This window comes from Hirundo rustica, chromosome 5 (genome assembly GCF_015227805.2).
Source record: "Hirundo rustica isolate bHirRus1 chromosome 5, bHirRus1.pri.v3, whole genome shotgun sequence".
Classification (NCBI taxonomy): domain Eukaryota; kingdom Metazoa; phylum Chordata; class Aves; order Passeriformes; family Hirundinidae; genus Hirundo; species Hirundo rustica.
In genome coordinates, this window is record NC_053454.1 from 57,296,678 (window position 1) to 57,311,977 (window position 15,300).

Consider the following 15,300-nt stretch of genomic DNA (forward strand, 5'->3'; position numbering starts at 1 on the left):
TGTGCCCGCGCATCCTCCTCCTCCCGCTCCCGCTCCTCGCCGGTCCTCGCGGGGCGCTGCCGCGGTGGTTCCCGGGCGCGGGGCCGGGCGGCGCGGCGGGAGCGGCTCCGGGCAGCGCCGCGCTCCCGCTCTCCTCCCCGGCATGATGGCGTCCCTGCGGCGGCCCGGCGGGGACCGCTCCCGGCTCCAAGTTGGAGGGTAGGTGCCGCGCCGGGCCCGGCGGGCGGCTGAGCCCTTCTCCGCCGGGAAGCCGCCGTCCTGCGGCTCCTCCCCGGCCCCGGCCCCATCGTGCCCCGCGGGGACCCGGCGGAGCCCCGGCCGAACGGGGCAGGGGCCGCCTTTGTGTGTGCGGGAACAGCCCTTCGCCTCCCGCCTCGGCCCAGCCGCGTCCCTCTCCCTCTAATTTATCTTCTTTCTTCCTTTTTCCCCTTCCTTTCTTTCCTTTCTTTCCGCAGCCCCTTCCCCTCCTGTTCCCCCCCGCACCCCCCCCCCCCCCCCCCCCCCCCCTCCTCCTCCCCTTCTTTCTTCTTTAATGACAAATCTGTGCTTAGAGGTCAAGGAAAGTTCACTTTTTTTTTTTTTTTTTTTTTCCTTCCCGGTTAGAGGGTTTGGATGCTTGAGATTTCCCCCCTCCTCAGTATAGTTGCTTCATATACTCGTAGAGCCAAATAATCTTATCCTGAATATAGATCTTTAAAGCTTATTAAAATTTACTGGCGTGGAAATATTCAGTCATGCGTTTGAAAGGATCTGGGCCAAATACTGAGCTTTTTTTTTTTAATATAAACTGAAGTCAGAGGGAGTTCTGACCAAGGCAGGGTTGCTGTGATTGCTCTTTTGTTACTAGATCAATCTGAAAAAGGTACGTGGTCTGACCTTACAGTTTGCTTTTACAGTATCTGGATAACAACAGCTTATTCTGAAAATTAATTGTTATTTCGGTGTATTTTATGATAAAATGATGCTCACTGTGTGTCTACAGTTTTATTTGGGGAAGTGTTTTAAACAGAGGTTAATAAAACGAGTATTGTTAGAGCCAGATGGGGAGGAGTAAAAGTAGATGTGTATTTCAGACACAGGCAAATGGAAAAGATCATTGCCTGAAACATGTCAGGGTTTAATGGATGTCAGCGTTCGAAGATCCTGCACCTTAGAACTAACATGCTTCCTAGGAAAGAGCTGTCATAACTGATAGTTGGAATCTCTTTTGCACACAGAGGGGAAGTCAGAAAAAGAAAACTCGTTTCATATTTTTTCTTCCAATAGTTATATGTGTTTTTAAGCGGCACTCGGGAGTGAGAATAAAAACTGTAGCTTACCCTGCCCGCGGAGAACGCTTTTCTTTGCAGGTGTGTGTCTGTAATTCTTCATGTGGCTGACTGCATGCATCTTGTCGTGTCAAACAATAGAAGCAAATCATGTGAGGGAACCTGAGTTTGGCTTATTTTGTTCTTTTAGTTGTGAGTAATGACTTGGCTGAATTATGAGACGTGAGTTTTCTCGTTGCAGCTGATTAATACTTTATTTCCCCCTTGAACCAGAGAGCAGTGCTATGAAGCTTTTTCAAGATTCTCATTGGATTTTTGTGCAGGTTTTGAGTGCTCACTTCTCTGTTGTGACTGGAAGAACATCTATATGAAAATGAGAGAGATCTGGCCCTTTTTGGAGTTCTTGCTGTGGTCTTAGGGATGAGGTCTTGCATTTTACTTCAGACTGTAAGTAGGTGCTTGAGAGAAATTTCCCTTGATTTGGGTGATCCAGAAGGCTTCCACAGCTATGAGAAATGATCAGTTCAAGGCATGATCAGGTTACCCTAAGGGTAGGGATTTGTCCTTGCATCTGTTTTGACCCCATTAGCATTGGGTATGTAATCAAATACATTTTTTTCCTACTCTGTTCCGTTCAACTTGCTTTTTTGTGTACCCTTGAAGATGTGATGATCCGATACATTTGAGAGAAGTGACAGAGTAAACAGATGGAGATCTTTCTGTTTTGGTATAAATATTAACTATCAAATCAAATATTTGAAAACTGATGAGTTTGGTGTTTGCTTTTCCTCTGTAGTTTGAAAACAGAAGTAGAGTTGAACGTGAAGAAAAACAATACAAAGGTTAATAAAAGTGCGACTTGTGTTTCTGAGTACTGGGAAATTATTCAGCTTAAACTATGAATTTCTTTGCTTGCTATAAAGCTTTAATTTTTAAAAATGAAGGGGTTATGACTGTTTTGGTTTTTTCTTTTTTAAATTAAAGCATGAATGCACATGAATGGATATTGCATATTGCCAGTGTTCTGATCTGTGCAGCCCAAGCCGTGTGTGTAAAATATCATTTGAGTAGTCTTACGGGCCTAATGGAGGCATCATCTCAGCTTTATAAATAATGTAAGTTGTGTATAATGTGGAGTCCCCAGAGACTGCAGAGAAAGCATCATTACCAGCCTTTTCAACCTGCTGGAGATCTTAAATTGATTTATAGCACTGAACTGGTGCAAAATGATACATCAGGATGACACAGGGTCAACCTGTAAAAGTCTATGATGTGAGCCTGTTAGTTCAGTCATCATAATTAAACCATATTATGAGGGCAGTGAAGCAAGTGTCTGTGACATGTCCCATTGTGCTTCAGATACGGCTGGTTTAAGAATCAAATAAAGAGAGCACTGTGTGTATTATTTAAGTTATGCAAAGAGCAGTTGAAATTAAAGTTTGTGGCCCTGTGAAGAGTAAAAGCTGAAGCAATTTAGGCTGACTCTCAACCTCTTCCTTGCGGTCATTAGGAGCTGGAATAGATGAAGGCGTGCAGCTTCGGGATGTATGCGTGGGGAAGTGGTTGTGAGGGAATCTCTGAAATCTGTACATCCTTCCTCAAGGGTCAGCTAGACTTTACCTGCAGACTGTGCTATCAGATATCAAAGGAACAAAAAGGCAAACAAACCAATTGTTTGGCTTTTTCCCCCCCTAGTATTTCTGTCCTACTGAAGTTTGTAATTGCCCATTGAAATATTCCTGCAGATATGAGTTCTCGTATAAAATGAGCATTTTAGTCGTTTCTTGAACTGTATGGCCAAACTTCTTCTAGAACAGAGACTGTAATTTTGAGTATGATTTGTATAGATCACTTTTCTTAGAGAAGACAACTGTGGCTATTCATGATTTCCTCTTAACAGCCCTAGAAAATAGCATGCCACAGGTAGTAAAATGTTTTCTAAATATTCAGCATGTTAGGTCTTGCTGTTTCTGCTGGTAAAATCACTATGATGAGTTTAGGGAAAAATCCTGCAAAAACGAGGTTTTTTTCTTCTTTCTGCTGGTCAGTGTTCTGCTTGGGGATTTGAGAGTTTTGCATTTTTAAGTGTTTAAACCAACTCCTCATACTTAAATTGGTGTGAATTTTTAATCTCCTGAGTTTCTCCTAGCACAGAAAGAAACACCTTATTTTTAGTCATAAATAGAAGTAAAAAAATAATTTTGAGGCATGGAAGTGAAGCAGACAAAATAAATGGTTCTAGTGGTAAGAGATTTATTAGTTGCCAAGTTCAGTTGCACCTCAACAGCATGTGCTTTAGCTAAGGTGCTTTTTGAGTGGCAGAGAAAGGAATTAAAGCTCACTTTGGCATGCAGTGGCTTTTAAAGTGTGGATGTGCAGCTGTCTTCTGCTGTGTCAGTGCAGATGAAGAAACTACCTGTAGTGGAGAGAGAGCCATAAAATCTGTGAAAATGAAAGTAAGATTGCACAAATTGCATTATGGTTAATGAATGTGGGGGTTTTGTTGGTTTTGTTTCTGGCTATTTTTTTAATTTCTGGTTTAGGTTTTCATTACAAACTCATCCGGTTTTGCTTTCAGAGTGGGGAAAGGTCTGTTCTGCCCATAAAAACTTCACTGTTTTTCTCTGTAGTAACAGCAGAGTAATGTTCTTCCACTGGCCTTTCTTCTGTGTACAGCAAAAAAATGAAGTTTTAATACCAGTCTCAATAATTAAAAGATGATATGTGGTTCCTAGAAGTTTTCCTTTGAAATGTACTGGGTGGAAAACTCGAGTTTAAAATATAAAACCCAAGCTGGCAAGCAAGGTTTGAAATGCTGGTGATTTACAGGCTCACCTGCACAGGCATCTTGCAATTCTCAAGCTATTTTGCTGAAGCTGTAGAACAGCATAGAGAATTTTTGTATTAGAATGGAGCGTTCTGCTTGGGATGGGAAGGAAGTTATTTTAAATTGATATTTTTTAGGTTTTAGAGTTGTATCCCTGTGGTCTGGGGTATAACTGTTTCCATTAGAATGTTGCTGCTCCTCAAGGTTTGAAATAACCAGAGAAATTGTTCGATTGGGCCTTTTGTAGAGGGCTTTACAGAGGATGGATTCAGGGGGGAGGACACCCTTGGCTGGCTGATGGCTGCCACAAAGATCCCTATCCTCCTCCTCAGACAAATGGTAATTTGCATTACAGAAGCTTTTCGGGTGGCTGTGTATTTGAGTGGGGGATGCCTGTGTTTTTTTGACGGGCTAGAGAAGGCAAACATTTCATAAAATGGGCTGATTTCAAGGAATGAAAACATCTTCTAGAGTGAGCCCAGATCATACAGGATTCTCTCCATGCATCCATTTGACGCCTGCATGTGTTGGCACTGGAAGTTCCTCTTAGTTTAATAGGAACAAAGGGCAAGCACACTTCTCCTAATTAGACTGTGTGAGGTCAAGTATTGTACACATGAAACACTGAACTCTCTTGAGCTGTGGAGATGGGTCCATTTGTATTATTATTTTTTTTTATTTTGGGAGAGGAGGAAGGATATGTCAGGAACTGTGGCAGTGGGATTGCCCTGGTGGAAGGAATGGGGGGCCATAGTGCCACGCAGCAGCTGGGTTGAGCCGTCATTAGATTCCAAGGGGTTTTCTGCAAGCACGGATTGCTTTGCTCAGTTGAACTCTTCTGGCTGTCTTGGAGACTGTGTAGAAGCTGAGTTTAGATCAGGGGTTGAAGCTTTTTTCGTCCTGTCTCTAGACTTGCCAGTGTAGGGATGCTGACCAGTAGAGCTCTTCTGGACGCTTGCACAATTTGGTCATTCTAATGTAGCTCTGTAATTGTTCTGGACTATGTAATTTTATTCCAATGTGTGTTACCCACTCGGGAGAGTGATATTAGAACAGATGCCACCAGCCTTTCCCATTTGGTTCTTCCCCCACCCTTTCTCCAGCATGCACAGGCAAAGTCTAGAGTACAAGGAGGAAAACAAATTATTTTTAAACATGCCTTTTTATAAGTCATTATATTTAGGCACTGTTCAAAGCAGTATCATCCAAACCCAACTATTATGTTGAGTTGGCATGTAAGCAAATCATTAATGTGGTTCACCAGTGATTTCTGAAACATTATTTCATATTTCTGTACTCATAAAGGGAACACTCTTCCCAACATGGCAGCAGATGAGACTGTCTAAGCCAGTGTAGACAGTCTGAATTATAGCACTTAATGGTATTCAGAAGTATATCACTTGCATGTTTTTGTCATTAAAACTACTAAAATGCTAATCCACATCAAAGTGATGTGTGGACTATCAATCCAATATTGGGTAACTTGAAAATAAGATAGCCATTAAATTTTTTTGCAGTGCTGAAGTGATTGTAGACAGAATAATGAGAGTTTTTGTTGTCTCCTCATGTCTCTCACCAGCATGGGTCTAAGACTCTCATCTGCCCTCCAGTTTTGACTGATGGACCTTGTTTCCTTCAGTACTTGGAAGCTGAGGGGAAACTGGAAATACGTCTCCTCAATACAGATTTCCTCCATGAGCGGAACTTGGATTTCAGGGTTTGCAGCATTACAGAGTTTCTTCTACCGAGGCGGCAAGACTGATGCGCATGTTTAAGGACGTGTCTAAGTAGATGAAAGCATAAAAAGCACACACTTGACACTTCTGTAGCAGGCTGAAAAGTTTTCCAAGAGTTCAGAGAATCGTGTATGTTCAGATTGATTGGTGCATGAAGTGACCATAGTTGATAATACCTTCACTTGCTTTTCTTTCTCATTGCTCAGCACTGCGAACTGGTATCTCATTCTTCTGTGTTTATGTGAAAGATTAAATTACTGAGACATTTTTCTTGTAAATAAATTCAGACTTCTGGTTTCAGGCATTTTAAGGCATGGAAAATAATATCAGCATTCTGTCTGGTGTAGCATGTTGAAACCAGGGCATGAGACTCCTGAAGATACTGTATTCTTACAATGGTGTGTGTACAGGATCCTTCAAGTGGATAGGTGTACTATATGTGTGTGTGCACATATGAATGCCTAAAATAATAGTCACTGCTCTTGAAAGTTAAATTGTTTGGATCAGATAAAGGTAGGCTACACCTCTACACAGTCGAGAAGAGCCTGTAAATTTATCAAGGTCTGTGTATGTAATAACTATTTATATATAAATACTTAAAGGCCGTTTAGATGCTTAAAACTTAAAATCAGTTTTGGTTAAAGATGAAGTAAATAACTGGAGAATCATGTTGCAACAAACTGTGGCTTCCCCTTAAATATGTTCCTAAGGGTGTTCGGAGGAGGAAACATCTGCTGTTTGGTCAGATGCTGTTAATGAGCTGCATATTTGACTTCATTCTGCCTGTGTATTTCACCTTTGTATCTGTTAGGTTTCATTTGAATATTGACGTGGGAGGAATTAATCAAGCACCCTTGTTGTCTTACATGCATCTTACTAGTAAGGACTTTGATTCAACTGATCTTTTAGGGGAAAAATATGTAGCTTGTAACTGGACGTGTTTTCTGTGGCAGGGGAGAGAGGGGTCCCACAATTTTGTCAAGATAAACATGGTAGTGTGTGTAAGAGAGAGGGCGGAAGGTGGTGTGGAGCTGACATCTCCTGCTCTTTCAGTTGATGGTTTAATTCTCTGGAGTGTCCCTGTAATTTATCCAGCTGGAGAACAGCAAAAAACGTATGAGTTGGCGCTTTTTTTGTTCTCTGTTGTTTTTTAACTACTTGTCCTTTTCTTTCTAGCCCTCCCAAGATGTTGTAAAACAAACTCTGCTAGTGTTTTGGTAGGACAAAATAGTTGGCAGAACACTCTTGCTCACTGTTGGCCAGTTGTCTTTTTTCCAAGGGTTTCTAAGCTGTCTTACGTGAAGCAAGAAATTTACTTTCAAGTTAGTCCACTCACTAGCACCTGCTTAGGAGTGTAGATTCTGCTCCCAGATCCTGAAAAGTTATTAAAACTGGCTCATCAATAAAACACAGTCCTGTTTGACGCAGGGTCTTTCTCTCGATATCTAAATGCTCTGGTGTGAAATTTGACATATTTTTACCACTGTTATGGTTTCTGGGCTGAAATATACTTTGGGGAAGGCGGGTTTGGATTTATTTTAATCTAGGAAGGGCTTTATTCAGGTTAATAAAACTACAAGATGATTTTTCTTCTGTTGAATTAATTCCATGTGTAATAAAATAATCCATCCTGCCTTTGCAGATAGGCTGGGAGACAAACAAGACATGAACGTGAAAGGGCTTAGTCATGGTTGTTGAAGGTATCTGGTGCTATAGTGATGAGTATGGGATGGGAACCTCTGTAGGTCAGAATCTTCCAGTACCTCACAACCAGTGAAAAACGTTGGAAGTGGTGGAAAAGTGGCTCCTTACCCAGGCTGCATGTGAAGCAAGGGGACAGTGATGAGGACTTGGTTTTGATGGAACAGAGCCATACATGAAGCCAAACTTCAAGGGTATAAGTGTGAAAGGAGGAAGAGTGAGGCAATTCAGAAGGCTTCTGGATTCTCATCAAGGAGAAAGCAGCTTTCTTGCACGTCTGCCTGTGCACAGCAGACAGAGCTCAGTCTCTACCTCAGTGTAGCAGCACTTGATGCTATGTTGTAGTTGCGCCAAGGCAAGCAGAGTTCTATCCAGTTTTCTTGAAGCAGTTGCTTTCTGGATGTGTGACCAAATTAACTGGCAGGTGGTTGTTTGGAGAACTTCACAGAATCACAGTATGGTTGGGATTGGAAGGGACCTCTGGAGGTCGTCTGTTCCAGCCCCCTGCTCAGTCATGGCCATATAGATTGCCTACGACCATATTTGGATGACTTCTGTTTTTCCAGTTGTGTGACAACTGCTCTATTATTTTGTCCCAATAGTGAATAAAGTAGATTTGAAATTTATTTGAACCTCAAAAGATCTGCCAACATGTACATGATGGCTTCAGGGATTGCTATACGCATAATGCCATTACACTGGTTATATTTCAAACGTGTGATAGTATTTCAGGAATCCCAAACACATCTGAAGCATGTGCTTTCCTGTACAGGTAAGGAAGAGGGAGATGGGACGGACAGAGAGCTAACTTGAGTGGCTTTACTGAGGTCTTACCATGAACCTCCAACATTCATGACCAGAATTTCATCTCCCTTCATACAATCTCTTGCTTTTCACGCTTGTCATGTGGGAAGACAGATAGAGACAGTGCTGAAGGCAGTCTTGCCCTCACAGCTATGGGTGTGATAAAGACTGGGTTGGGTGGTAGGGGTTTGGTTGGAGTCTGCTGGCCATGCTGTGAGGAGGAAAGGGATGGGAGGTTGAGTAAGGGACAGAAGGGGTTAAGACATTGTATGAGGGACAGACAGGGTTAGCTGGCCCTGCTAGGGACAGGAAGGAGTGAGCTGGAACTGCAGAAGGAAGAGAGAAGGAGAGAAAGAGCCAGAGCTGTGTGAAGCTGCCCATGGGAGGCTACAGAGAAAAAGTATGAAAGACTTCTAGATAGCAAGGAGCTGATACTTGAAGCCTTGTGAATTTTTACTGAAGCACTCTGAGTGCATGGCTGTCTCTACTATGGCCTTGTCAGACACTTTGTTTCCTTTTTATCACTAAGAGGATAGAACAGAACTTGGTTTATGTCATCATCTTAGTTCTGCTAGTTACCTGGTGAATGCAGTGATGAACTATTCTAATGTGAAAAATGTGAATTTTGACCTTGCTGAATGTCTCGGAAAAGCTGACTTACATATAGGTTGCCATCTTGACTATTGCAGTTTCCTGTTCTGCATTTTTGCCTGCTGCTGGCTTTGCAGTCTGGCATATTTAATAACAGGCCCTTTATTATCCATGCTAGCTAGTGTCAGTGTTAAGTGCTTTCTCTTGGATGTAGTAGCCAAAGGAAAAGTCTTTGTCTTTATTAGCTTAAAAACTTAGAATAATGCAATTATAGTTTCTGTAATGTGTCGTATTATATTTCACGTGGAAAATATTTTATAAATGCTCTTGGCTTAAAACTCTGCAGTGTGTGGTATTTTTTGGATAGATGGATATGAAATCATTCTTTTTTCCCCCCAAGTTTGCTGTCTAGCTACTAGAGCAGAAGGCAGAGGCAGTGGAGGGGAGTTGAACTGCTTGCTGGAGTGTTTGGTTTTTCAGAACCAGCCAAGGCAGGGCTCCTTGCTCTGGGCACGAGAGCAGGTTTTGCAAATCAGCTGAGGTACTTGTGTCTGAGTGCGGGCTAATCTTTGACCTGGATATCACTTGAAATTTGAGGGCGGCAGCTCCCTGAGATGGAAAGAACTCTTAAGAGCTGGGTTTCTCTCAGTCCCAGCCATCGATTTCTTCATGTAGGTTGGCTGGGTGACTTTGCTCTGATCTGATCCCTCAGAACGTATTTTTTGGTTTATGTTGGTTCTGCCAGGTTAGGGATGTGAACTGACTGAGAGGTGGAGGGGAAGTTCTGTTGCAGTACCGAGGCTGGCCCAAGGGAGTAAAGGGAAACCTTTTCTGTCTGGGTGGGAGCGAGCCCTCGGGGCTGCTCACTGGCTTGTGGACCTGTGACCTCGCTGGCCTGAGGTAGCCGGTCACAGGCGAGTGCTGTAGCGCTCCCAGATGAAGACTTCCTTCAATTGCTTGCCAGGGAAAGGTCTAATTTACAGGGTTTTTTTCCCAGATACTTGTGTTGGTGATTAGCAGGGAGAGACTGGACTGCCAAGAGTTACGTCAGCCACAAAGCCCCAGTGTAGCTCTATTGACAGTGATTAATGGTGCAGTATCTTTTATGGGGGGTGAGGGAGGGCGGATGGAGAGCAGCACTTAAACAAGCTTTCCTGGTCAAGTGTTGTTTTGCTGGTATAAACTGCAAGCTGTCTTAGAGATGTTTTTCTAGTTTAATGCAACTGCATGAGCAGAACGCGTCTAGTGCGTGTCCTGTGAGGGACGGGACAAGTGTTTTTCCTCTGGAGGAAAAGAACGTCCAAGTTTAATTTCTTGGTAGTAGAAACTTTTATTTTCCTCTTTAGAGGATGAAATAACTTGAAACAATTGGCAAACTGAGTGCAGTTAGCAGCATTATCGAGAAATCAGAGAAAAGGCAAATACTAAATCCACTAAAAACCCTTCTGTAAAAGCAGATTGGTGTTAGCAGAAATCGCTGCCAGTGACGACAGTTAGGACACCTGAAGCGGATCTGTGCTGTGAGCCAGTGCACTGTTTGCAGCTTTCCTGGGTTCTGCACCGCTGCATAAACCACTTCCAAATTTTTGGCTTTTGATCCACTTTTTCTCAAAAGAAATTTAGAAAGCTTTTTTTTTGGTGCTATATGGTAAATGTGTGTAAAATCCCTTACTGATTTTTGTTACTTGCATCTTTGTAGTGTATTTCTTAGCTTGAAGGAATTAGACTATCAACAGATTTAAAATACAGACTGTAGGTATTTCTCTAGTAGTGGGAGCTACTACTTTTTCTAGTGCTGGAACGAGGCACTCATTGAATTCCCTTGTAGCTTTCTGCTGTGCTGAGGAACTCTCCACAACATGGGAATCTGACTGTAATATCTTTTTCATTTTTATCTCTGGCTTGGCTCGAGGCTTCTTTGCAGAAAGCATCAGCATAACTGGCATAAATCTCCAGGGCTATTTACTGCAGCTGGGTGGATCACTGTTCCCTTTGCCCTTCTCCCCCCCCCAGTTTATCTGGAATGACTCTTGCTCGTGGTCAAACCTAATGCATCTCCTGTGGTTTGTGAACGGGGAGCAGCTGAGAACTGGCAGTGCTGATGGCAGGCTGCTTTGGCTCAAGGCTGATATTCCTGTTTTTTTTCATCACACCTTTGCCTACCTTCTTGCTTTCACTGATTTGGGACATGAGGGCTTTCAATCTCCCAGCAGTCAGGGTTGTTTGAGCCTGAGGGCTTCTTATCTCAGCCCCAGAATTAAAGACATCTATGTAATAGCAAAAAGACAAAGAGTCTGAAGTCTTTGTGTGTTCTTTCTGTGCACTAGCTTGTAGCCTAGAAGTAAGTAGTCTTGGCATGTGACTTTGGAACTTGGAGTTCTTCTGTCCATCCTCAGCACCAGGCCAGCTGTGACTGTTTGTTCAGTAGCAGGCAGCAGTGGAAAATTGGGAAGCATTATGGCTGTTTTAAGCTAGCCTGCTGCTGACCTTGCAGAGCGCGGGGTGTTTGGAAAATGCTGTGTTTTGATGTCTCGGCTGTAAGAGACCTGCAACTTTGCAAAAGCTGACTTTTGAAACTTCAAACTGGTCTCAAAAAATTACGGTGGAGTGATTAGTAGGTTGTCTTATTGCCATATGCCTAGTCATACATGCTCTGTTAAGAAGAAAAGCTTGCAGATAAGGGAAGGGGGTACTGAGTGATTCTTTATGTGGCTTGGTTCCTCTTCCAAAAGTCATGAAAAGCTTACAGATAACCAGGGAGTCAGACAGACAGATTACAGCCTTTTTCTCCTGTTGTAAAACCTCTGTATTCCCAGTAAGCCATGTAGGAGGATATCTCCCACTTCCTTTCAAGCTAGGCTGTTCCCAACTGCTGTATTAACTATCAGTTCCTATCTGTGGGTTGAAGCCTTTGTACAGAACGCTCCAAAGCCTTGATCTCGGGAATATGAGAAAACAGTTTGATGTGAGATTCTGCAGATGTTCTGGCACAGAGCTGTGACAGCTGCTTTTGCCTCATCCCACAGTTTTTTGAAACTCTCTGACTCCTCGTGCATGTCTGCACCCTTGTTTTGCCCTTTTGGGAGGGGAAAGGTGTGTTTGTGACTTCTGGGTCTGTTTTTAGTGTAGGCACGCTCAGATTTGTACCTCACCTGCAGGTAAAGGCTGCAATCAACCCTTTATTCGTATTTGTGGGTGCACTTTAAACATTAACCCAAAGTGTCCTTGACTTGGTCTCCAGAGGATCCCGAATTTGTACTTGCCTGTAAATTGTAGACTTCGAGGAGTTTGTCTTGTGTGGAAGCTGAAGGGTCATCTATAAACACTGTGATCTTCCATTTGTAAAGGGTCTGCGACTTAGGATGGCTTGATAAATACCAAGGAACTGCCAGGGAGTATCTGCTGTGGTGGGGTTGTGCAGCTCCTCCTCAGTGTCCTGAGGACCGGCAGCACGCTGGTTTTTGTGTCATCTGAAATCCAGTCCCGGTTTTCAGAAGGCCACTCATGGCATGCTGTAATTAAATAACGTTTCATTGGACAGTGAAAGTTTGGCAAATATTGGTGTTTGTGTCTGAGTTGTATAAACTTGGCTTGGAAAGCTGTGTCACCTTTGAAGGCTTTCTCTGTCCAGAATGGTAGTTGTGATTTGCAGGGCACTTGGTGAAATTCAGCATGGATGTTTTAAAGACATGAAGAAGGTATAGTGTTTTAAAAGTTGTTTAAAGGCAAAACATGAGCTTTTTAGTTTTTACAGATAAGGCAAAAACCAGGAAAGCTGGAGGAATCCTTTTAAAAAAGTAAAGCGTGCATCTCGTGAGATGCACTGAAATGTCTTTAGCATTGGCAAACTGACTATTCTTACTTTAGGTGTATAAATGGTTAGTGGAGAAGTAATTTCTGGAAAGATTTATTTAATTTACCAGCATTACTTTTTTTGGTTTAATTTTCATCAGTTTGTTCTGTTTTGCTGAGGCTTGACCTAGTAAGTCTTTTATTAGTGAATAATTTTTCTTCTCAGTTTTTGTCATCTCTTGATTTGGTGAAGGATTCTGCTTTAAAGCTGGGGATCTTGAGCTGTAATTTAACATCTTTACTTAATCTCTGATAAATGAGGTCTGGGTCAGAGTCTTTAGAAGTGGTTTAATGCAGCTGATGTAACTGTATTGGTGCATGCTCTTGGTGAAATGAATCATTTGTAGGAGCGGTGACTTGCCTCAGCTGAGCGTAACTGGAGTGCATTTGATGGGGTTCCCCTCCTTAAAATATACCCTGTTGGAGCACTGCTCTGGCTGGGGCTGACAAACCCCTTTGTAAATTCATGCAGTCTGTGCTAGACTTTGCTGTTCTCTGAAGACAAAACACATCTTGCATTTTATGAGCTTCACTCAAAAATTTTGATGCCTGAGTGGTGATGGGCGTTTTTCTTTCTTTTCTGTTTTAAAGGTTTTCCTTTATGCTGCAGATGTATGTTTTAACAGCCTAAAAAAACCCCTGAAAGTGACATGTCAGTAAATTTTCCCCATCTCACCTGTGAAGGAAGTTCCTCCCGCCCTGTGCTGATGAATTGGAGGGAAATGCTTTTTTCAGCTGATAAAAAGAAATAAAATTCCGTGCCCTTCCCAAAGGAGGAATTCAACAATTGGACAAGTGATGTGAGACCATGTGTTGGTTTGTAAAAGGATATAGTTTGTAAAGATGTTTCCTTTGATGCCTGTGATGAATATGGATGTATTTCCCTTGGAGAGGGTTTTGATTAAATTATGCAATTAGAGCTGACCAGACAGATCTAAATATAGGAAGAGGTTTCAGTTATCCTGCCTTTGTGTGTATTAACACACCCACACAGATGTGTGTTTGTTATTGTTGTAAACAACACCTGTTTTCTAAAGACAGTTCAAAAAGTCAGGAAAGGGAATGGTCTTTGTGGAAAAAGGGAGTTATGCAGGACTTCTATGATGAAAGGGGAAAAATAATCTGTTTTCCACAGATCTTTCACCTTTTAGAAAAGGACTTCTAACCAACTTTGATAGCTAGGCTAGTCCTGGCATCTCTGTGGGTGTTCACAAAGCCATGGCCAGTGCTCCAGACTGGTCTTAGAGGTTTTCCTGCATTTTTTGGGGACTTGGTCTGTGTCATGAAACAATGCTGCTTGAGATTCTTGGCTGCTTCTGTACTCCTGAGTGCTCTTAGTGTCCTGGTAGGACAATGTGTGGAGTTTAAAGACACCACAGCACAAATGAAAATGATAAACCTGCCCCAAAGATGCACAATGAAATACCCACTGTGGTGGCTGGTAATTCATAATGTCTCTTGACAACTGTTTCTTTGGATATGTTTTTCTTTTGAATGTCCTGTCATAGTTTGAGGATTTCTTTAAGAGGCCTTTAGCTTGGAGAGAGTGAAGAATGAAGAGTCTCTTCCTACATAGCATTTAGGAAGAAAAAACACCATATGAACACTATTCTGGCAAGTTTTGTGATTCATCTTATAGATTATTTTAGTGAAGTTCATATTTTGCAGTCCCATCTGTGCCAGAGTTTTGACTAAATCATCAAGTTACAGTTCCTTCCTGACCTTGGTTAAAGGACTAGGCTGCGGTTTTAGAGATAATCTTTGAAAGCACATCCGATTCATTCCGACTGCTCGCCGACACCAGAAGGGATTTGTGCACACCTGGGTGGATGTTTTGATCTATCCTACTTGTTACTTACCCTGCTGTGCACCAGGCTTACCCAGCTTCCCGACCAAGTCTCTTGGCAAACTTGGTTTTAGTTTTTTTCTGTAGTCTTGGCAATATAAAATATATATAAAGTAAGCACGGCAAGGAGTCCAGCAGGCGGTAAAGGGAGAGCTGGTGTTTAGTGGCTTTGTGGAATCTCACATGCATCTGAATGCAAGAATGAGTAAAATTCACCAGTGTGTTTTTCATCCCCGGTGGAAAAAGGCAGGATTTGAGGATCTGGTGATCACTTAAGACGCTGTGTAATGTTGTGGTTTTTGTAAACATGGTGGAGATAAAACTCATGAAGGATGTGTTGTTTAAATTTGTTTTCAGGAGTATGGTTTTCAGCAGGTCAAAACAGTTGCAAAGGTATTGGGAAGAAGTGTTTGTAACCAGGACAAGGGCAGATCTCATTGTTGATGCATGTCTGTTAAAACTGGGAAAGAGCCTTTGCCATGTTCTTTTCTCACAATGGTGTACTCGCTTAGAAAGACTTCTGTGCTGTTTCAGTTGTATTGTAACACAGGATTCGGTTTCTAACGTGTATGAAAAGCGGGTATTTTTTCCCAGAGAAGCGACAGTGGAGTTACCATGCATCTTTCAAATCTGGTACCTTCAAATCCACAAGACCTGTAAGAATTTGCTGTTGTT

General features: G+C 42.4%; 1 protein-coding gene across 6 annotated transcripts in view; it reads left to right on the forward strand.

The window, feature by feature from the left end:
- SMAD1 (SMAD family member 1) overlaps positions 1 to 15,300 on the forward strand; it is a 78,163-nt gene that overhangs the window by 34,599 nt on the left and 28,264 nt on the right. Inside the window, exon 1 of one of the 6 annotated variants that reach the window (XM_040063626.2) lies at positions 105 to 198. The exons of 4 other annotated variants lie outside the window; for them this stretch is intronic. The gene's annotated coding sequence lies outside the window, so the exon portion shown is untranslated. Of the gene's footprint in view, positions 1 to 104; positions 199 to 12,605; positions 12,626 to 15,300 lie in introns of those variants that run through there. One more of the 6 variants, XM_040063631.2, reaches the window with a different exon arrangement.